The sequence below is a fragment of the Cyanistes caeruleus genome, chromosome 6, assembly GCF_971803275.1.
Source record: "Cyanistes caeruleus chromosome 6, bCyaCae1.hap1.1, whole genome shotgun sequence".
Classification (NCBI taxonomy): domain Eukaryota; kingdom Metazoa; phylum Chordata; class Aves; order Passeriformes; family Paridae; genus Cyanistes; species Cyanistes caeruleus.
Window position 1 is genome coordinate 51,801,593 of NC_141706.1, and position 22,324 is coordinate 51,823,916.

Sequence of the window (22,324 nt, forward strand, 5' to 3'; positions counted from 1 at the left end):
TTAGCTTCGTATCCCAGTACCCTACTGAGCTGCATTATCATTAATTGTTTCTCAAGTGTTAGCCACAGGCTCAGCTTTACACAGTACAAAGCAAAGATGTGATCCCTGCCCGGAGGAGTTTTACATGCTAAACAGATGGTTAATGACAGCAGTGTAATGACAGCCTTTGGACTGGTAGGGGATAACATTTATGAAACACGGAATAAATTAGCTGGGACTCATGACAAACTGCACTTGCTTTTCCTGGAGAAAAATTGGGGGAGACTGCTTTCCATGATAACCTGGAAATGTGCACTGGGCTTGAAATCCAAAACATCATAACCTCAGTATTTTTTTGCGAATGAGAAGCTTTATTCTAACAGAAATTTTTTACTGAAAAACTGATTAACCTTCTTTCACCCAACACACACAGGCTGTTTTGTCAGAAAGAGGAGAATTTTAACTAAGCAGAAAATATTAATGTTAAAAAGACAAAACATAAAATACTTTCGTAACCCCTGAGTTTAAAAATCTTCTTTTAAAAAAACATGAAAAGGCAGAATGGAAAACAACTGACAAGCTGAATGGGAATCAGAGGTTAAGGTGTCAGGCCATCAGGTGAATGCCATGCCGAGGATACAGCGACATAGAAGGCTTTGGGCAGGTACAAATAAAGAGCTGGGCACAACATGGTAGCTTTAAGAACAAGAAACTCAGAGCTGCAAGGCCAGTGAAGGAAGCTGATGAAGATACCCCTCCACACATGCATTATTTATTTCTCCAAGATCAGCATCACTCGCAGGCAGCAGCAGGGACTGTGCTGTGACTGTGCTGGGGGGAAATGAACACACACCAGCCAGGCTGGGACCACCAGTGGGACAGGGATGGAGGCTGCTGGGTGGCATCTCCCACTGCCTGCCTGACAGCAGGGTGTTGAGCTCAACTAACTAATTTCAATTAACTGTGGCACTTCTTGTGCTCCTAACATCTGGCTGAGACAGGGTTCAAAACAGCATTTCTGTACTCCTCACTATGTTATTGGTTTCAACATACATATGGGAAGATGCATAGCTCAGAGACCACAAACCCACAGAGCCCAACTTCTGGAGTGCCCCATGCTCAATGATACATATGGGTGGGACAAGCAAAGTCAAAGATGGCTTGAAATCTTCTGATGTGACAGAATTCAGCTTGTTGTGTTTTAATGCTGCTGACATTTGTGTTAGTATCTTTAGTGCTAGAAAGCTGTTCATAATTTGGGTAGCATGCTGCATGAAGTACAGGGTATTTCTGTATGATTTCTACTAGCCTATTCTTGATTTTACAGCATAAGCACATAAAAATATATTTTCTACTCTGTTTTGTAGTGTAATGAAGGGTAGATTCTTTTTTTTAATCTCACCCTTACTGTGTCCTGGTATTGGGCAGTCTGCACCAAATTCCCCACACACCAGACCTTTGCTGCATTCTAGAAATGTATTTCCAGTTTTTTACTTGACAATAACTCACTCTGAATTCCCTTGTGAGCTTCACAGGTCTTTAGATAAGACACTAAAGTAGGAGCTGTGACTACAGAAAAGGCTTCTCCTGGAGGGTGAAAGATGTCGGTCCTGCTGCCTTTCAGTTTCGTTTTCCATTTATAGTCCTTCAAGTAATATTTGAGAAGGCTGTTGAAAGACAAGGTTCCTTTTTCCTTTCCAACCCAAGTACTTAAGATCTTGCAGCTCACTGAAAAAAATACAAAACTCAAACACTTGTGCCATTTCTACACAGGCTTCTATTATTTCTGTGTCAGCAGCTAAAAGTTTGCATGCAGGTGAAATACCTCCAAAAATAATGTCACAAAAAATAAATCCTCATCAATCACATGAGGACCAAGAAAGGTATAACCACTGAGCATTTAAATAAGGAGACAATAGAATCTTCAGCCCAATAGGATAAATACCTTTAAAAGTCCCAGTAACTCCAATGCAAATTTAACTTAGAACAGTTCTGAGATGATCAAAAACGAATTTGTGAACAGAATAATTGATAAGACTCTTGGGTCCTTATTTCTGTGTGCTCATATAATGGCAATTAAAGCTAAGCACCTTTGAATGGCCTCTAAACAAGCACATGGAAATGTAGGAGAACCTTTGAGTGGGGATTATGCATTAATCTAATGTTCATAATCATGCTCAGAAAGTTTCTCTTTGAAAGCTTGAAACAGAAATGTTAATAATCTCAGGCAAATAAAAAACCTTAAGCTATTGCAAAAGGTAACTTTTGAATTGAGTATATAATAGGTAATAAAACTTCAAAGGATTCATCACTTGCTGCAATTAAAACATCCAACACAAATTTTTAAATAGCCTTCTCATGTCTAAGAAAACTTTTTTTCTCTAAGTAAATAACTGAACTCAGGTGAGCATCAGATTTGAGGTTTTTTTAGCAACAAACACAGGCTTTCATCTGTGGTGCAGTGAAGAGAGCACAGCATCATAGACCAAATCAGCAATCAAAGCCATTTCCACTTTGCCTAATTTTGTTCTTTAAGAGTTCAAAGTATCAATCCTCCTCTTAAAAATCTTCAAGTATGAACAGTGAATGTGAAACAATGAACAACTTATGCAGGAGAGTAACAAGAAGACTCTAAGAAAAAATACACCCCCCTCCCCAGTTTCCACACAACTAACTGGAAATCTTCCATATTTTGGTAGAAGAGAGGATGTCTGTGTACAGCATGATGACAGATATGAACCACAGACAGGAGGCATCCTCTTGTTGCTGTGTTTTTACAATGAACTGCCAAACAAAAAGCAAACAGGCAACTCCCTGTCAGATTTGACAGAACACCTGAAGTCTTAGTCTTGTCACCACAACTGCCAATTACATAGACCTCAGTGCTGCAAGCAAAATACACTGACCTTTATGGACACAGGCAGGCAAAATCACCTTGCTCGACTCCAGTCTCCAAGCTGGAGAAGCAGAGGATGGGAATACTCCATGGGATGGGAATACTTTGTGATTGCCTTATCCTGTGACTGGGAACAACTGCGGCACAAGGGCAAGTCTTAAGGAGCAAGTTGTAACACGTAGGCCCACGAAAACTCTGTGACAGATGTTGCCAATACACAAAAAAAATCATAGCAGAGCAGATGAACAAGTGGAAAATTTGTGTCGAAATCAAAACTACATAAAATAGAAACTTCATGGTATTTATGGCAGGAAGTCACCTATATCAGTCCAAAGGACTTATTTAAGAGTGGTCCTAATAACAGCTGAACTAGATTGAAGTCTTCAATACCACAGTTTAGGCATTACTTATTTCCACTAAACAGTTTCAAAAACATGCTCTTCTGTAGCATACATTTGAAGAACTGAAGTGGAAAAAAAGAGTCCCAAACACCACATTCAAAATCACTTCAGCTTATTTGATGCCTTTAAATTTTGCAAGAAAAAAACCCCAAGCTTATTTTCAAATCACTTTGCACTTAGTAAACTTTAAGTATAATTGTATCCTTTATCTTCAGACAAGGTCAGCATTATCTGTTGTAACCTGATCAAAAATGAAACAGAATCAAACTGACGCTCTTACTTTTTAAAGACTGAAATCTGACCACGATCATTTCATTAGCAAAAGAATGCATGCATGGGACATAGAATGAAAGCTTAAAAATGCTTATATTTAGGGAGAAAAGAAACAAAACCAGGGCAACAGGAGCAATCAAGAGAACAAAAATTAGAGAACTGAATTCCTGTGGCCTAACAGAGTCTTTTACAGATTATCTAACAGAGCTGATGAGGCCAACCTACCACAGATGATTTCAGCATCTTCAAAATGATGATCACTGACATCCTTCATTAGGACCAGGATTTCATCCCAGTCTTTGATAATTACCATCTTCTTTACAGATGGCCTGAACAGAGGTTAAAGTTGTTACCCTATCTCTTCAAATGCTACTTCAGCTAGAAAAAAATCCGCAAACAAATAAAACCTGGAAGCAAAACCTCCCATGGCCAGGCAGAGCGGTCCCAACACTTCACAAATGTGCTCCGTTCCATTTCTTCTAAGTAGAGCCATGGCTTGTGAGTGATCGCAGCCACTTACCTGGACACACATGGATTTTCAATGGGTTTGCGCTCCAGCTTTACTCATGGACTTCTGGAAATCCCTGCTTTGACCCAGACCCGAAGCTGCAAAACCAGAACATGTTATGTGCCCCACCAGCATGGACCTGCTTCCAGCTGCAACCAGCTTCCCAAGGGAAGGAAAGTCTTGCAGTGACAACTCTTCACAAACACCCAGCACATCTGGATTTTGCTCCAGGTGTGTCACAGCCTGTTCCACCTGGAGCATTATGATTCCCATCTGCTGCATAACCCAAAAAAATCCTATAGATGTCAGGATAAAAAGCAACTTCCCAATCCTTTTCCTTTACTATTGAGAATAATGTCAATGCTCTTCTCACAAAAACAAAAAAACCCAAAGCCCTTATGCTACAGTTTTGTTAAAGGACTATGTTTAAAACCTGAGGACTCTGCTAAGTTTGAAGATGAATGGCAAACACATCAGGTGTAAATGCAGACCACGTTTTATGCCAGTATATACACTATGTCAACAGATATACACCAGCTGAGGAACTGATATAAGCATATGTTTAAATCTCTGAAGAGAGAGACCTAGACCAAAACAGAACTGTAGGAGAAGCTGTTCCCTCTCCGAAATGGCACTGTGTAGGAAGAAACGCTTTTTGCCATGTTAAAACATCTCCACATTATTCTTTCATGTTTTTCTTATACTTTCAAAACAAGACTTCTATACAGAAGGGTGCAGGCAGAACTTAATACATTAAAACATTAACAGTTTTTACTTCAGCAGCAGCCACAGATCAGTATGTGTATGGTGGCACTGAGCTTGCAAAACTCGTTCAGATGAACTCCTGACTACACACACCAGCAGTTTGCCAGAGAAAGGCTACTGAAGCCTTTTATAGCCATTCATGGAACAAAAGGACACCCCTCTATACACAGTCATCACAGCCTGGCTTATCAAAGCACTTCACAAGTCTTACTGCTCAGCATCTTTACCTTTTAGCAATTATTGTTCTGACGAGTAACCCTTGGGCAGTGTCCAAGAATAAGGGGAATTTCTGCTGCGGGACGCCTGGAGTGCTCCTCCTCTGCTAAGTGGAGCAACAAAATCAGTGTGTGAATGTGCACAGAAACAACACAACCCACCTCCCTTCTAGCAGTGCCTAAAGAGGTCACAGGGTGAAAAAGCAGCCCATCTGGGAGCTGCCTCTGGGGTGTCTGGGCTAAGTGATGCACCATGTAGAGCTAAAAGCAGGCAGCCCCTGTCCATAGGTACCTGTGCATCAGCCAGCCTTCCCTGAGCCAACCATCCAAGCACAGAAAAAGGAGCTGGTTCTGAAGGCACATTTAGCAGAAGAACCAGTGCTGAGCTTTAGCTTTGGTGCAGCAACTGGTGAAATTTGAGGGCATCTGTATACAGGGTTGCAAAAGCTGCTAACTAGATACTAACTCAGTACTAACCAGGAGATAAATTATCTTATCATGGCCCATGCCAACAACTAAACTACTATTTGGCCCCAGATTAATGGATATAATACTTGACAAGAGCAATTGGAGATTAATGGCCTGTAACTGCTTGGCTACCTTGCACTCTATAGGGTCAAATACATTAATGTCAGTAGAGAAATAGTTTGTCTCAACCCAGTGCTAGTAGTACAAAGACCCATGAACTTGGAGGTCCAATCTCTCAGAGCAACTTTCTGTCACAAAGGTCTATTGATGGCAGATTCTCACAAGGAAGAGTCCTCATGCAGAGGGAATTTAATTCCCCCACGGCACATTGCAGACGGATATCCTGGCATGTGCCACTCTGCAGGACTGTGACTGAGGCAGGAATTCCAGAGCAGCAAAGGCAAGAGACATGAGAGCAGGTCACTCTGCTCCCACCAGGGCTGGGATGGAGGCAGACCAAGACCCAGACAACCCCAGGCAGTCCCTTGACCCCATCTGTTCTTTGCTTGGCACATTTCCATATAGGAGAGAAATACAGCCAAAATCTTCCGTTGTTCTTGGTCACTGCATTTAACTGCAAAAAAATCACTGCTCTAACATTTGCAGAAATATGCCCTTTGCTCTGCTTTCCAAATCCAGGGTATTTCCAGGGGCCTCAAGAACTGACTCCTAAGCAGAGGCCAGGCTCACTGGAGCACGTGTGCTCACCTCTAAATAACTGATGTGCTCAGGTCATGCAGCTGCAACACTGCAACTAAAAGCAGTAGTTCTCAAATCTGGACACACATATGCCCATACAGAGACCCCAGCTCTGCCTTAATTACACTTAGATTATTTAGCCTCTTTATCTAGGAGAAAAAATAAACCACAGATAATCTGGAGATTAAAGTAGAACCACTCTTCCTGAGAAATTGCTTTCTGGAATGCACAGTGAAGAAAAAAAAGTGTGTAAATTCTACAGTTCCCAAGGGAAAAATGAATATGCCAGCTGACCTTAGATGAGTCCAGTAGAAGTGCTGAGTAAAATTTTAAGCACAAGATGCTGAGCCTTCATCAAACTCCTTCAGAGGAAACTTTGCCCTACGTCCTAGAGGTAGCAGAAATTACGTTTGTGAGACCATTGTTCATATGTATATTCTGGGTGCAGGAAAGAGTACAGTAATACAGGAAAAAGTTGCATTGCCCTATGCTAAATCTTTGAACAACAGAACAGTTTAAAATAATCTGTGAATCCTCTCTCTTACTCTGTGTTCCTCAGTTTCTCAAATATAAGTATGCAAACAAAGGCCAGAAGGCAGGAAGAGGGACGGATGACCCCGTGGTGTCTCACAGGGCTGGCATCTTAAAACACACCAGACAATGGGTTGCTCTGATACAATGGGACTGGGATCAAGAACATGAGCCAGAATGTTCTTCACACTCAGCATATGCTTGGGAAGTGTGTTTTGGCCACAGAGGTCATACAGCTTTCAGAGATGCTCCTGGCACTTGGAGACAGGATGTTCAGCACCCCACCAACTCCTCTCAAGCTCCAGGGCTTACCACAGGCCCAGCAGCCACCACCCCGCTACACTGACCAAAGCTGCCCAGCATCTCTGATTACGCCTCTCCTTGCTATCTCCATCAACACTCCTTAAAGAGGACCTGGAAGGACAGACATGTGCTGTGTGCTGTTGGTATCAGCCCCTAAAACATTGCTACAGAGTACACTGGAGCAAATATATAATTCAATGCATCAAAAGAAGAAACAGGAGGTAAAAAGTGGCAGCCTATGAATGCACCTTTTGACAAGTTTTACTTTGCAGTCTCCTCAGCTAACAATGCTTGAAATAAAAGGGTTTTTTTGACAAAAACACCTTCAGCTCACCTCTAAGAGCAGTGGACCCTTGGCCATGAGGTGGCCATGAAGAAAAGGGGGTTTCTGTACCCAGTATTACTCTTTCTCCCCTCTGAATCCTCACCTGATTTCACATACCACCCCATGGCAGCAAGCTCCTTGGGGCAGAAACCCTTCTCTCTGTGTCTGCAGGATGCACACTGCAGCCAGCCTCACAGTGCTTCACTACTACCAATGCTACAGCAAGGTCCACCACGACTGTTCAAGTGTGAAATCAACTCTGTCCAGCCAGAGAAGAGGAAAGGGAGACCAAAACAAAACCCTGAGCACATTAGTCACTGTTAACTGTTCTTTCCAGAAATGTAACATTGAAGCGATTTCACCTATTTCCTGGCAGGGAGATTTTGTGGTGGCTCATAGCTAAGATCAGCAAGAAATCCTTTGAAATACACATATATACACATTAAAACTTGAGTATTTTACCTTTCCCCTCAAAAGCAATTGCTGCTGTCAAGTACACCCTTCTCTTACAGCCACAGGTTCTGTTTAAGAATACCTAATCAGAAAAACATTCAGAGGTATTTAATCAGGTTTTTCTTTTCTCTTTAATGACCTAATGTTTTGGTTTGCAACTGCTGCCAACTCACGCTGGGTAGAAATTTAGTACTGTCAGCATTTAATTATTATTTTAACACAGATTTCTCTACCTTCCTACAGTGAAGAAATAACAAGAAAAAAATTCACTATGAGCAGTTTTTTAAGCCATTAGACACCATCCTTGTTACTTAGCCACGCTGGAAATTACCATTCAAGGACACCCAGATGCTCATTCTGCCATCCCCTGCTAGGGCAGATGCTCCCCGCTCTGCAGCTCCACAGCCAACAAGAGGGACAGTGTCCAAGGGAGAGCCAGGAGGGACTGCAAATATCCTACCCCAGAAGCTCACCAATCTGGGACATGGCTCAGCAAAAGATGTGCCAAAGAGCCGAAACACAGAGCACCTGGTTGGTGTTGTATCTTAATAACAATAATGTTATCATAACATAACAAATCACACTGTTTCTGTCAACTTAAAACCCATTTTCCTAATTTTTCCTCTCCCTGTCTGAAAATAATATATTAATTTTGTAGCCTGCAACAGGCTACAGGAGAAATACATGTGTTGGTCTGCTGCAGACTTCAAAGACAGGTTTGTTTCATTCAAACAGTGGGGGGAAAAAAGACCGAAAAAACCTGGTTCTATGAATTTCAAAAGAAATCAAGAGCTGAGCTCATGGCAAGCTCCCAGGATCATGTAAGTGTTGCACTGCATGGTGTTTTGCAGACGGGACAGGTGCATAGAGACTCCCCAGTCCCAGTCAGTCTGGTGAATGCCTGCTCCCTGTTCTCCTCCTGAAATGAAGGATTTAGGATTCAGCCCTCACAAAAACCATTGGAGAAACGAGTCTGCAGCAAAGCAGGGCTTGTGACAGCAAGTGTTAAATGCAAAGAAGGAAGGGCTGTGAGGATGCACATGGATAACTTCATCTTCCAGAGCGGATGGAATAGTTAGCCACACACTTATTAAAACAAGCATTAGTCTGTGATAGCAATCTAAGATAACACTAAGAGGTCTGTCACCCAACGTAAAAAAAAAAAAAAAAGAGGCCAAAACCAGATGCTATTGCTGGACCTGTGTCTATAGAAACCACATTTAACCTTAGCAGAGGATCCAACTACACAGGTGACTCTTTATTTGAGAAACACAAGCGCCCTGTTTGGTGTATGCTGACCTTCTCACACAGTCACACTCCTAGTTAAAAGAGAAACATGTATATGGAAAAAGACAAGAACAGAGGCTAGCAACAGGGAGGTAACAAATTTCTGCAACATGGAGGTAAAAAATTTAATTACTCTGATGGCAAAGCAGGGCTCTCTTACACACTGTTGCCAGGAATGAAGCATTGCTCTTCTCTACCTGAAAAGACAAAGTTGTGGATATGGGATTTTAAATCCAGATGGTCACCATCAATGGAACTTAACTATGATGAATAAAGAGGCAGCTATTTCATCTGCTTAACATTAACTCTTCCCAGAGTGCATTTTATAAGTCACATGCAGCAAGCAAAGGGCATATGTTTAAGAAGCCACATACAAACTGAGTTTTGCAGGGTAAAAGAAAGGGAAATAGCCTTGGTCACTGAGAGTATTTGAATGACACTCTGTTAGGCTGTGCATTGCATTCGACAGAGCTAGCAAAGGAAATGAGAAATGATAACTGATAGTGCCCTGATTAGATCAGCCACCTTGGGAAAGGTGCTGAAGCAGAGATATTTCACTAAAATAAGGAGAATCCTGGGAATAGATTTCTGGCAAGTGATCACAAAGGAGATATGGCCAGAATTAGAAATGGATTTTGCAGGCAGATAAAATGTAATAGATAGAAGGCAGCTCAAAATGATATATCATGAGGGCCTATAGAGCAACTATAAAGTTTGTTCGCAGATATTTAACATATAGAGATCCTACAAAGACTTAACTTCAAAATACACTTCTTGTGTTATTAATTTTAATGTGCAGAAATAAAACAATGTTGTATTAAAGCCCTCTAGCAAAAAAGGAAGCTGCCTTCTCCCCAGCTATCCACCTCCGACTTCAATGGACTTGCATTATTTTATACCACAAGGCAGAAGTAGAACAGGAATATCTTCTTGTGTTTCTGACTGACAAAGATACACGAAAATGTACATGTCATTATCTTGAAGGAAATCACTTCATTAATAATGGATAACTAAAAGCAGTGGTAATTAACATATCGTAATAAACTCTTTATATGCATTTCTATAGCTTAACAATATTTCCTTCTTCTGAAGCTCATAGACAAAGCCATTCTTTAGACTGATACTTAGGCATTTTAGGGGAGTTAGCTTTACTAGTATTAAAAAAAGTCTTCAGTGATCCTGCTGTCCACATCTGTCTTTCTGTTTCCTCCTTTAAAAGTTCAGCCAGCCAAATATAGAGACAACTATGTTCTTGCAGTTCAGTATAGCATGGTGGCCAAGACATAAACCTGATGACAGTAACTCAGGGACAGGCTGCTACCGGGGTTCAGTCATTACACATCAAAGTTCCCCACCACAAGACAAGTGTGTTGACAGCCCATTTTCACTTGCTCCTGTAGTGCCACAAGACTTTGATATCAGTCCATGGGCTCAAGAGACTGCATGTCAATAAAGACAAATACAATGGTTCCAGGGGCCTGAGTCTGGTCCTCTGTTCCCTGCTTCATCAGCCGGTAAAATGCTGAATTTTGCACAAACAGGTAATGGATTGTGTGTTGTTCAAAACAAAATAAAGATATCACAGTTAAACAACAAAAATCTATGTTGCAGCACACCTGTGTATTACAAGACCTTCTCATCCACTGGCTCCAAAGAGCCTTATGTAAGCATCACTTACACTGCCAGAATGGGAAGAGTCATATAAATCACCTTTGGTATCAATGGAAGATGCACTTGACATAGCAAAAATGTCTGAGGAACTGCCAAATACTAACACTTTAGACTGGGATACAAGTTAGTGATAACCATTATCATCATCACTATATCAGCAATGGCAATGGAGTATCAAATTCTGCATCCATAAAACCACTGCAACTGCATCCCTAGGGAGCTCCCCCTGAATACACAAAGGTGGAGTTGAAATATAAACTATTTACATGATCAAATGCCAAGCTATTTGCTGAGGCAAAATCTTCACCAAAATCAGCCAGGACTATCACAATCAATAGATTTTGTCATGAAAAGGGTACAAGCTTCAATTTTTGTCAGCATTCATGGCCCATACTGGCACTAGAACCAATGATCATCCGAAGTTCCACGCTGCTTACTTCAAAACTTGAAGACCCTCGCCTACAGATGTCCCACCTAGGCTGAACCTCTTGCCCCTTGCACTTGGAAACAATCAATCTGTATTGGATTCTGCATGGGATGGGGCAACCCTGGATGTATGGACAGACTGGGGATGGAGAGGCTGGAGAGCAGTGCTGTGAAAAGGGACCTGGGGGCCCTGGTCGATGGTGAGCTGAACATGAGCCAGCAGTGCCCTGGCAGCCAGGAGGGCCACCTGTGTCCTGGGGGCACCAGACACAGCATGGCCAGCTGGGCAAGGGAGGGGATTGTCCCACTCTGCTCTGGGGCAGCCTCACCTCGAGCACTGGGGGCAGTTCTGGGCACTGCAATACAAAAAATCCATCAAGTTGTTAGAGAGAGTTCAAAGGAGGGTCACAAAAATGGTGAAGAGCCTTCAGGAGAAGCCATATGAGGAGTAGCTGGGGTCATTTGGTCTGTTCAGCCTGGAGGAGATAGAGGGGAGACCCCACTGCAGTTACAACTTCATGTGAGGGGAAGAGGAGGGGCAGGCACTGATCTCTGCTCTGTGGTGACAGTGACAGGACTGAGGCAATGACCTGAAGTTGTGTCAGGGGTGGTTTAGGTTGAATATAAAAAGAAGGTTCTTCACCCAGAGGTGGTTGAGAACTGGAACAGGCTCCCCAGGGAAGTGTTCACAATAGCGAGCCTGACAGAGTTCAAGAAGTGTTTGGACAACAAACTCAAGCACATGGTGTGACTCTTGGGGCTATTCTGTGCAGTGTCAGGAGTTGGTCTCCAATGATCCTTGTGGGCCACTTCTGACTCAGAATGTCCTATGATTCCCAGCTCTAGCACTCAAGAGACCCTGTCAAAGCAGAGCTCTGTTTTTGAAATAAACCCATCTCTTTCCAATAGCCCAAGAGCTGAATTTTGCTGCCTTCATCATTGCTGTTTTGAATGAGTGAAAGGTGGGAGGGAAGTTTCTGTCAACATTAATCAATATTTAGATGGTTTCCTGCCCATTCATTCAGGTGCTAAAAGTGTTTTTGACAGTAAGAAATCCACTGAATGTAAGCAGGCTAGTAGCAGCTGCTTGAGAAATGCCAGTAATACTGTGCATACCTTCCAAATTTCCCCAATGTCCCTATGTTATTAGCGGGTGACAGGAGCTTAAACAAAGCATGTGAAACATGAAAGCAGGACAAATAATTATATTGGTATAGAGACTTCTACACTGGAGCGATTTTTGCTCCAAATACCTTATATCTACTGTAAGTTTTTGGGGTCAGAAAGAAAATTGTTTTTCCATGCTATGTCTTTGAGAGAGCAGGGTACTTGGAATCCCTGCTTCTCTGTGGTCCCAGCTTGTATCCCCACAGAACTCGCAGTAGCTAACAGTAGCAAGAAAGATTGAACACAAACTCAGACTAACAATCACTACAGAAAAAATTCTGCTCCAGATTTCAAAGCATTTTCTGAACCGTCCACATCACACCATGATCGGGCATCCTCATTTGAGCAGAGAGCAAAAAAAGCGAGACGGGAGGAAGCCTGGATCAAATAAACCAAGCGCAGACCATACGAGGAGTGGGCAGAGCCCGCTGGCTTGGGACATAACCCGCAAAGCGAGAAAGGGCAAGTGGGCAAGACTAATACTATTCTCAACATCAGCATAGCAAAGGCTGTTTCATGCAGCTCTTTGAGGAAAGATAACACTGCTTTTCTGGCAAAAAAAAAGCCTTTGCCACTACCACTGTAAAATTACACCCTTAAAAAGGGGCTCAGGGGCTACATACTTGTGCCTGGCCCTCTCATCTGCTCCATTCCTTCAACGGAACAGGCACAAGCCATCAGACAACCTGATCCTACAGCCACAGTCTCTGATCAGCCTGGGTGACAGCTGAGGGCGCATGGCCTCCTTGTCAGCCCTCTAGGAAGCGGAGCAAGGCTGCTGCAGGAACACACACCAGTCCTCCACCTCCCAGCAACTGCGCCGGAACAGGAGCAGGCCCTCGGATTCCCAGCCTCAGACAGACGCTGCAACAGGGAAACCACTGCTGTCTGGGGAACACCCATGAGTGACCCACACTGAAAGGCTTCACACCTGTTATTGCGCCTCCAAGCCCACCACATCTTTCCTCGCTTTCCCCAGGAGTAATCTTTCGACCATTCTGGCTTCAAGATGCTAGGCCTTTTTTCTCAAACTGCTACAATGGCAGCTTTTCACACGAATAGGAAACAAAGAAATCATTACACTTGAAAAACCAAAATGCTTTCTGTTTCTAAAGACACTGACTTTTCCACCCAGGCTGGCTGCTTCTGAGGTGCTGGTCTGGGAGATCACCAACAGGGAATGGGGATTTCCTCACCCATCAGAAATGGTACCCTGGCTTGGCAAAAACACAGGATTTTAAAAACACACTTAATTTTACACAATTTGTGCTGGACTGTTCAGGACCTTTTTTTCTTGTTTTGGTACAATTCAGTTGGTCCCATTTTCAAGCAGGTTGTTCCAGTTGTTACACTGGGCCCCAGGACTATGAATGGCTTACAGTTGCTCCAGTAATGAGACAGGCTCATGAACAAGGGTGACCATCCTAATACATATGCCTAATTTCTACATTTTCCCTTTTTTCCTACATTTTAATCTAATTTTTTCCACATTTTATTTCATTTCTTCCAGTCTGTGTTTTCTTCCCCCTTGCACAAAGCTACTACATCCCAAGTGAGATCTCCTGTTCACCAAAACACAAACTGAAGCAGCAATGTTCCTCTCAGACCTTCTTCATCACAACCCAGCCGTGCTCTTGCCAGCCACAGCAGATCAGCAGGAACCCATCTGCTGCCTCCCCTGCTTCCCTATACCCACAAGTGGTTCAGCACTGCACCACTCCCTGACCTGGGGTCTCACATCTGGGGTGCAGCAACTGCAGCTACAGTGAGTGCCGGGATATTTAATCAGAACGCTGTGACTTCCCAGCACATCTCTGAATTTCCTGAGCAGCAATGTGACTGCAGCCTGCCCCAGGATCCCAGCTGCAGCAGGCACAGCGCCCAGCTGGGGGTCCCCAGGGTAAGCTGGGGCTGACAGGGCCACATCACCCCAGAAGAGCTTGGTGCAGAGCTCAGCACAGCGCAGCTGCGGCAGCACCACAGCGCAGTGCCCATTAGTGACGCTGCTGTGACCACCCCCAGGACATTAAGGTCTGCTGCACCACTACATAAGACTACTTTGCAGCAACAGAAGTGAGGAGGGGAAAAATTACACATAACCAGTGAAGATGTAGCTTATTTATGGTCGAGCTTTTCAAAGTTTACTTACTAGTACAGATTATTCATAGCTCATGTCTCTAAAGAATTCAGCGTCATTCCCTTTCTATTCTTAACCCTAAGTAATATTTTATGCTATTCCTCCTTTCAGACTGAAAGATATTTGTCCAATCTTGACTTTGTGAGATGTTGTCTTCTGGCCTTCTTCATTCTTGTCTAGTGATTGTTCTGTACCTCCACATCCACATCCTGTCCCCCAGCTCCTGCTGTGGCCTTAGCCTTGGTCTGTTCTGTATAGCCTCCACACCCTGGGCATGATCTTACGCACCCTGACACCAATTCCTACTGTGCCAATGTGAAAAGTACTTTCTGTCACTAACTCTCCTCTCCAGCGAAGCCCATCTCTCCGTCTGCCTTGCTGACATCTCTTGCTGGGCATCAAATCAAACCCAATATAGCTGTAATGGACCTTGTTGTCTTTCCTTGCCCAACCTCTCTATCCCTTCTGAACAAACTTCCACTCTCCCTGTTGCCTAGGCCTATAACCTCTTCCAGTTCCGCCATTCTTCACAGCCTCACTCTTCTTGTAATACCACCTGACACACCGTCAGGTGGTGTAAGTCAGTGTAACTCCACTAACTCAAGTGATATACCAATTTACAAGAGATGAGTTTCTGTCCTGGTGCCTCTAAAGGCAAATATATTCTATTTGACAAGTAAAAACCTTCAGTCAGTTCCCTCAACATCTCCCATATTTATTACTGTGATCTCTTGCCCTCTGGACTTGCAACATCCACATTCTTTTCAAAACATGACTCCTCCTGAAATTCTTACTTGTCCCTTAGCTCTCCATTGCTCCCAGCCCAGACTGTTCCCTTCCACTCTCCAGCCTTGTATATCTACCCACTGCCCACTCCTAAGCCTTCTGAGTATACCTGAAATAATCTGGTGTGCTAACAATATCTATTTAACAGTAACAAATCATTCACATCATAATTGACAGATTTATGATAAAATAGAGGAAAAAAAATTTAAAAGGAATTTTTAAAAAGGAAGGAGAGCCACCACGAAAGCTGAACATCAGTTTCAAATTCAAACACAATTAAAAAGCAGGTGTTTAACACAAGGTGAGCACCTCTGCAAATGTATGTACGAATCACCAAGGTTACATATAGCATTCCATGTTATTTGTGCCCCCTAACACCAAGCACTGTGCTATGCCAGGTGAGCTGAAAGTTTCACAACCATTTCAACACCAGTACAAAATTTAAGCCAAACATGCCACAATACAAAATGATGCAATGGATACACAATAACCCCCTGCATATTCACACTCTCTAGACCACACAGTGAAGTTTTGTAATGGCTGGAGACCTGGCACTTAGTGTATCTGACCCAGCCACTGCAGCTATTCTTGTATAAATGTTTCCAGTTTATTAAAAAAAAAAATAAAAAAGAGAAAAAACCAAAAACACCTTACATGCTTTGTTCAGATTAGTATCTATTAAAAGAAAAAGAAAAGCACTTCCCAAGAAGTAGAATAGCATCTGCATCTAGGGTTTTTCACACCTGGAGGGCTGCAAGAATGTAGAGGCAAGATCAGGTCTTTAAAGAGAACACTAAGGGCTTCACCATATGCACCATGCCAAAATGATAAAATGTTAATGAAATGAAAGTATATTAGTGAATTATTAAAATTTCACTTCTCTCTGTAAAACACAGAGTAAGAAAAACACAGTGAAGATGATAAAAATAGGATCAAAACATTTGGATCCCTTCACCACCTCCAACATAAAAGCTTTACAAAATCTGGTGTTAAAATTAACATATTAATTGAGCAGCTTCTACAAATGATCTACTGTAAAATCCAGTTCAAAACAAGTTGGAGTTGGGAGTAAAATGAGACATAATTCAGTTAAATCTAGATGGGTCAGACCTACAGCTTCCTCCCATCTCTAATAATCTCTCATAACCCCTCTAATGCCTCTGCTCCTCTCCACAGCAAGGCCAGCCAGCAATTAAATTGTCCACAGGAAGATGTAACTGAGGGAAGTAATGCTGAACAGGGCTCCACGTGGATGAGTTGGGCTGGGGAGTTCATGTCTGTGTGCTATGCCAGAAGTTTTGTCCAGGGAAAAGTTTGGCCTCGCTATGAAGCCCAAGAGATAATCCAGAAAGCAGCTGTGTAGCAGGGTCAGCAGAGATGCCAGGGGGTGCAGAGGGGAGCCTTGGTGAGCCTGGGACCAGAGGAAGGGCCACAGGAGACACGAGGCCACTGCTTTTAGAGGGGCAGGCAAAGGTCTGGCAGAGAACTACACTAAAAAGAACAAGGGCTTTACCACATAGTATTAAGAAGCAATTTCCAACAAAGCTGCCATTCTGGCCATTCTGTAAAATGCTTTCCAGGGTCTAGCTTGGATTGCCCTGTACATAAAGTCCCGTCTGTTAGGAAGTCTGGAGTGTTCTCCTTGCAACGAAAGTAAATATGCCCAGATGTGGGCTCTGTCAGCAGCAGGCTGGTGGCAGGTAAGCAGTTTGCCATTAGGATCCCCCTAGGGAATCTCGCACTTTGCCTGAGCAAACAGTTCAGTGCAGGGTCCCACCACAACTCGGAACGTGGGAGGTACACAAAGGAAGAAACTGTTGCAGGCCAAACGCATCCCATTCCTGGAATAATACCTGTCTTTATTTGGCTTTAATCTATTTTCAGTAGAAGGTAAAACATTCAGTATTGGAAATTACATTGTATCAGTTAACACTCATGTAAGTTCCTGGTAATGTGAAAAAAATCCCCACGTCAAACATCTAGGCAGATCTTTCCATTCAGTAGCACCTACCAAGCCTGATCAGAGGTCACAGCCTTGCCATCTGTCTGTCCTGCAGTCACAGTGCTCCTGTGCAGAGAAAACCATCTCCAGCAGAGACTCTTAGACAACAGACAAAAGAAATAAAAGAGCAGCAAAATGCTGTCCAACATATTAAGTAGAAGCTTTGCCCCCAGTAGATGTAGCCTGTCCAATTTTCACAGACATTATGGAATAGATGCACTTTATGGAGAGTTTTCTATGTGTTCCTTATGTGCCTTGTACCTCCCTAAGAGTGTCGGGGAGAAACCGATCCACAGCAAGCAAGTGGCCACCAGCACCTGGGCTGATGTGAGGGTGGTCCTACACAACCCACCTGAAAGCTGTGTGAGTGAGTTTCAGCTATTCCTCAGGTCCCCTTCACCAGGCACCTCCAAAGCAGGGCTATTCCACTGCTCTGCATCCATCCTCAAGGGGAACAAAAGGGACACAGGGAGCCTCGCTCTTTCATGGGCTACGCTGACATCCAAGGTACAAACTCTTTGCTAGACAACCAGCTTCAGTTCAGAAGAGTTGTAAGTCCCAAGGATGCTAAAGGCACCTAAAGTCTTACAGCGAGTTTAGGGAGGGCTTGAGTTGCTCTCATGCTTGGCAGCTCAATGTGAGGCATTTTAAATGGAGCAGAATTTCCAAAACTCTAGGAGATAATCACTTCCCAAAAACTGCCCTGCCTTGCAGAGCTTCAGACCGGTTTCCCAAGAATCAGCTGATTACTTCTGAAAACACACAGCTGTAATTTTACACTTAACTAAAACACTGCTCTGCTCTGAGTCCTTTTTTTTTTTCATTATTTTGTTACAATTTTATTTTGGGTTGATCATTGAGAGAAGGTAACAAAGCAAATGCAATTTCATTACAATTAAGTCAAAATTATGGCCGAAGTCACACTGCATTGTGTTACATCTGAAGTCACGAACTGACAAATTCCAGCATCAACCACAATAGTCCCATTTCAGTCCAGTTTAGGTTTCCAGACAGCTCTGGTAGCTTCTCCTGCCAGGAACAGCTCCTAACACCAAGACATCTCCTACAACCAAAAACCACCACTTGAACCTATTCAGCATGCCAGGCAGCTTCTCACAAGTTTATATAACTTTTCCATGTTTCCCCCTCAAAACCCTCTGCAAAGGTTAACCCTGTTGTGAGCTGACATCAGAGAAATGTTTATTTCCCTGAGCCTCCCTGCTTACGAGAACACACAGACCTAAACTGCAGCCCTCACCTTTGCTCTGGACCTTCATCCAAAGCCAGTGTCTAATCTTACAAGTCTCCAACCTGGCATCCCAGCCATGCTGGGCAGAGATCAGAAAATGACTGGCATTTTCTGGAACCACCGCTTATATTCTCACAGCCAGCCCCACATCCCAGACACATACACACCGCGCTGCTGCATGAGTACGCCTGGGAAACGCAAACATATTTTCAAAGTTTTAATCCATTAGCAATTGCTAATTAAGGGGCAATTAATTTGACTCCCAGCTCTGTTCCTAATTTGCCTTGCAACTTTGTGCAGTCGATGTGAAATATTAAGTTTCAGCTTCCTATGCTCCCACAACTTCTGGGGGTATTAGAACATTAATTTCTGTAAAGTGATTTATGATCCATGATGAAAGGCAGTTCAGAACTGTAAGAACTGCTCCTATTAGTAAAATAACTGGTGCATTTTTTGATCTTTCATTTTAATGGGGGAAGAAAAAGAAAAGCCTAGCTGAGTATCAGCAATGAGGCTCAAAAGGTAAAAATTGCAAATTGGACACATCTGAAAACATAGCCCAGAGAGGCTGGTGGGGTGGTTTTTTATAACAGAAAAAAACTGACAGGACAACATAAGCATTTAAGTTCTTGCATTTCCCTTGGGAATGCCTGACATACATCATAAAACTTTCACAAACTAAAATCATTAGAAATAAAGTTGCACAGACATGGAGGCTGATGAAGGGTCAACCTAGAAGATACCTAATCCAGCTCATTTCCTTCAATGTGTAAAAACAAGCAACCGACACGTTTCCTGCCCATGAACCTTCCTGCCGATAAGGGTGCTCCCAACAACAGGAAATTCACCTCTAGAAGCAACAGCACGCTTTCACTACCAAGTCAAACTTTCTCCATCTGAACTCCACAGCAATTAAAAACCGCATCTGTCTAATCGGAAGAGAGCCGGATTAAACAGCTGCCTGACTCCCTAAGCCTGTCCCCAACACAGGAGGGGGGTCCCATCTCCTGCACCCTGGTACAAGCTCAGCTGCCAACAGGGACTACTCAATCAGAAGCTGGCACTGCTCCCTCTGGCTCTACCATCCCTTCAGCCTGCTCTGACTGCAACCGAGTTTTAAAGTCAGGCCTAGGGTTTTTCGGAGAGCAAGATCCAAGGGTACGGGTAAAGAGGTTACTGATCATCTTCACCTCAGTTCCCTGCAAAATTTACCTCCTGATCTGCAAGACCTCTCTCACCAGTCTCTGGTTCTCTTAAGAAATAATAATGCAAAAAGTGTAATATACAAGCAAACCAGTAATTTAAGGTTTAAAAGTGATAATTTATACAGTGGGTGAAGTGCTATTTCTCAGCTTGGTCACTACAAAATGAAGATTAAAGAGAGCAACAAAAGGAAATGTTTTGGAGAAAATGCAGTGAATACTCAAAGGCATCTCTCTATCACAAACATCTGAAATCAGCGAGTGCTGCCCAAGAAAATAAGCAAAAACATTAACACCTTTCTTGTGAGTTTGCTATGAAATAGCTCTCTCCTGCTTCAAAAGCAAAATAGCTCTCTCTTTTCACACACAATAAACTTTCAATAGTCCAGCGAAGTAAAACTTCAATTTATGACAATAATAGTCTGATTTTCTCATGCTGCATTCAACACCAATGAAGGATATTTTATTCTCATTTCTCTGCTTTTCTCCTCATAGCATGCTACAACAGAACTGTGTTTTCTTTTTTTCTTAAAAGCATTGCAAAGGGCTTCCAAGAGTCATTTGTCGCTTTTTTTTTTTTTTTTAATAGGTGAGGAAGATCTGTGAAACAGCCTTAATATGAAAGTCCAAATCATTACATTTTAATATAACTTCATAATACAAAGGAACAGAGGGAGATCGATCCCAGCTCTATTTCCCAGGTCCATAGATGCCCACGGAAAGAAACATGGCCTGACCATTAAATTTTAAAAAAGTCATCCCTTGTTACTTTTGCCTTTTAAGCCCCAGGATCCCTCTTCTTTGAGCCTTTTCTCAAGTTCCCCAGCAGCAGGCCAGGCTGGGGCAGGACACCAGTGGGCACGGGGCAGGTGGCTGCATCTCCTCAACTCCTCCTTGGATGGAAAGTGCGGGACAACGTCCAGGCAGGAGAGAAGGAGGCGGCGGTGCAGGGTTTTATTGTAAAATGACCTTGATTTGACAGGCATGTTCTCAGGTTTCAACAGATGCTGTGGGAAAGGCAACAGCAGCCAAGGCGGTCTGCAGGCATTTCTGATGATATGCAGACTTTTTTCTTCTGCCTATTTTTTTTTTTTTTTTTTTAAATACATGGGGGTGGGGGGGAGTCTTCTCAGTTTCCATGACAACAGTGTCTCCACTTGTCTGTTATTAGATACCATCCGCTTCCTGTGTCTAAATTTTTAAACCAATCAGAAAAGTGTTTATAGATTTTGTAGCTCCTGGGACAGTCCCTCTCCTCCAAGAGAGCTACTTTAATGACACGTAACGCTCCGGCAGCCAGGGCTGCGAGGCCTTAGATTTTCGGCTGCAAAGTGATCACAGTTTATGCTGTTTACCGGCTGATTCATGGGCTGTGCCAGACAAAACTGGGGGGTTGCTGCCCGATTTACTGTGCCCTTAGCAGACGTTACCAGGTCAGACTGTTTTAAAAAACACACACAAACTCATTTTCATTGTTTCTGATTTTTGTTTCCGATTCATCCCATGAAACAGCAGGATCTGTCCCCGAGTGACACGCGATTGCCTCGGCGAGGCCGCTATCCCACCGAGCACCGCTCCGCCCTGACCGAGATGGACTCACGGTACAACATCGCCTGCTGCAATTAAAGTTTCGGCAAACTGGGCTCTAGGAGCAGCCGCACTGTAACCGTGCGAGCAGATTGACACAGGCATATTTATCACGATGTAAATAATACCTGGCCGCATCACAGTCGGCAAGTCAATAAGGAAATCCTTCTCCAGGGCGCAGGGACACTCGCATACATTGTGAAGGAATTAACACACGGTAAGTCCAGTTAAGTGCAGAGCCGGCACTGAAGACCGACAAGCAACGGGGAGCAGTTGCGAGAAGGGGAAAATCCCTTTCCCGGCGGCTGACAGACGGACACTACCGGAGGAGGATGCCCTTCAGGCGGGTGTGCAGGCACAGACGGAGCCCGGGAAGTACCGAGCGGCTTCTCCCCGGGCGGGGATCCAAGCGCCGGCGGCACGCAGGAACAAAAGGGAGCGGTGGGGGGGCTGCCCGCCGCCGGCTGCGCCGCTGCCCCACCAGCGCCCGCCGAGCCGGGGCCGGAGCCCACGGGCCGCGCTGTCGGGGGCACAGCCCGCCCGGGATGCGACCCGGCAGCCGCCCCGCACGCGGCTCCGGCTCGCCCCAGGGCTCCCTTCTCCTCCTTTCCCTTCCCCACCGCCCGTCGCGGCCGCTCGGCGGCGGGACGGCGGCAGCCGCGCGGGGCAGCCCCCACTAACGCCCCGGGGCGGCGCCGCTGCCCGCCCGCGGCAGCCGCCGGCCCAGAGGCCCCAAAAGTTTGGCCGGGGCTCCCCGGCCCGGGAGGGACGGGGCGCGGCGACAGCGGCGAGCCCGGGCGGGCGGGCGGGCACCCGCGCACGCTCCCGATGACACCGCGAAACGGCCCCGCCGTTACCTCTGTCCGTGTGCCGGGCTCCCGCGCCGCCGCGGGGTGGTGGGCGCTCCCCGCGGCCGCCCCGCTCCGCGCCCCGCGGCGGGAGGCAGCCGGAGGCAGCCGCAGCCCGCGCCGCCGCTGCCGCCCCCAGCCCGCCC

The 22,324-nt window shown here is 44.4% G+C and overlaps 1 protein-coding gene across 11 annotated transcripts in view; it reads right to left on the minus strand.

The window, feature by feature from the left end:
• FOXN3 (forkhead box N3) overlaps window positions 1–22,310 on the minus strand; it is a 205,246-nt gene extending 182,936 nt beyond the window's left edge. For 6 of the 11 annotated variants that reach the window (XM_086894338.1, XM_086894337.1, XM_086894331.1 and 3 more), the window contains exon 1: window positions 22,188–22,267. The gene's annotated coding sequence lies outside the window, so the exon portion shown is untranslated. Of the gene's footprint in view, window positions 1–4,069; window positions 4,156–22,187 lie in introns of those variants that run through there. The other 5 variants (XM_086894342.1, XM_086894334.1, XM_086894319.1 and 2 more) reach the window with 4 other exon arrangements.
• Window positions 22,311–22,324: the final 14 nt, after the last annotated feature.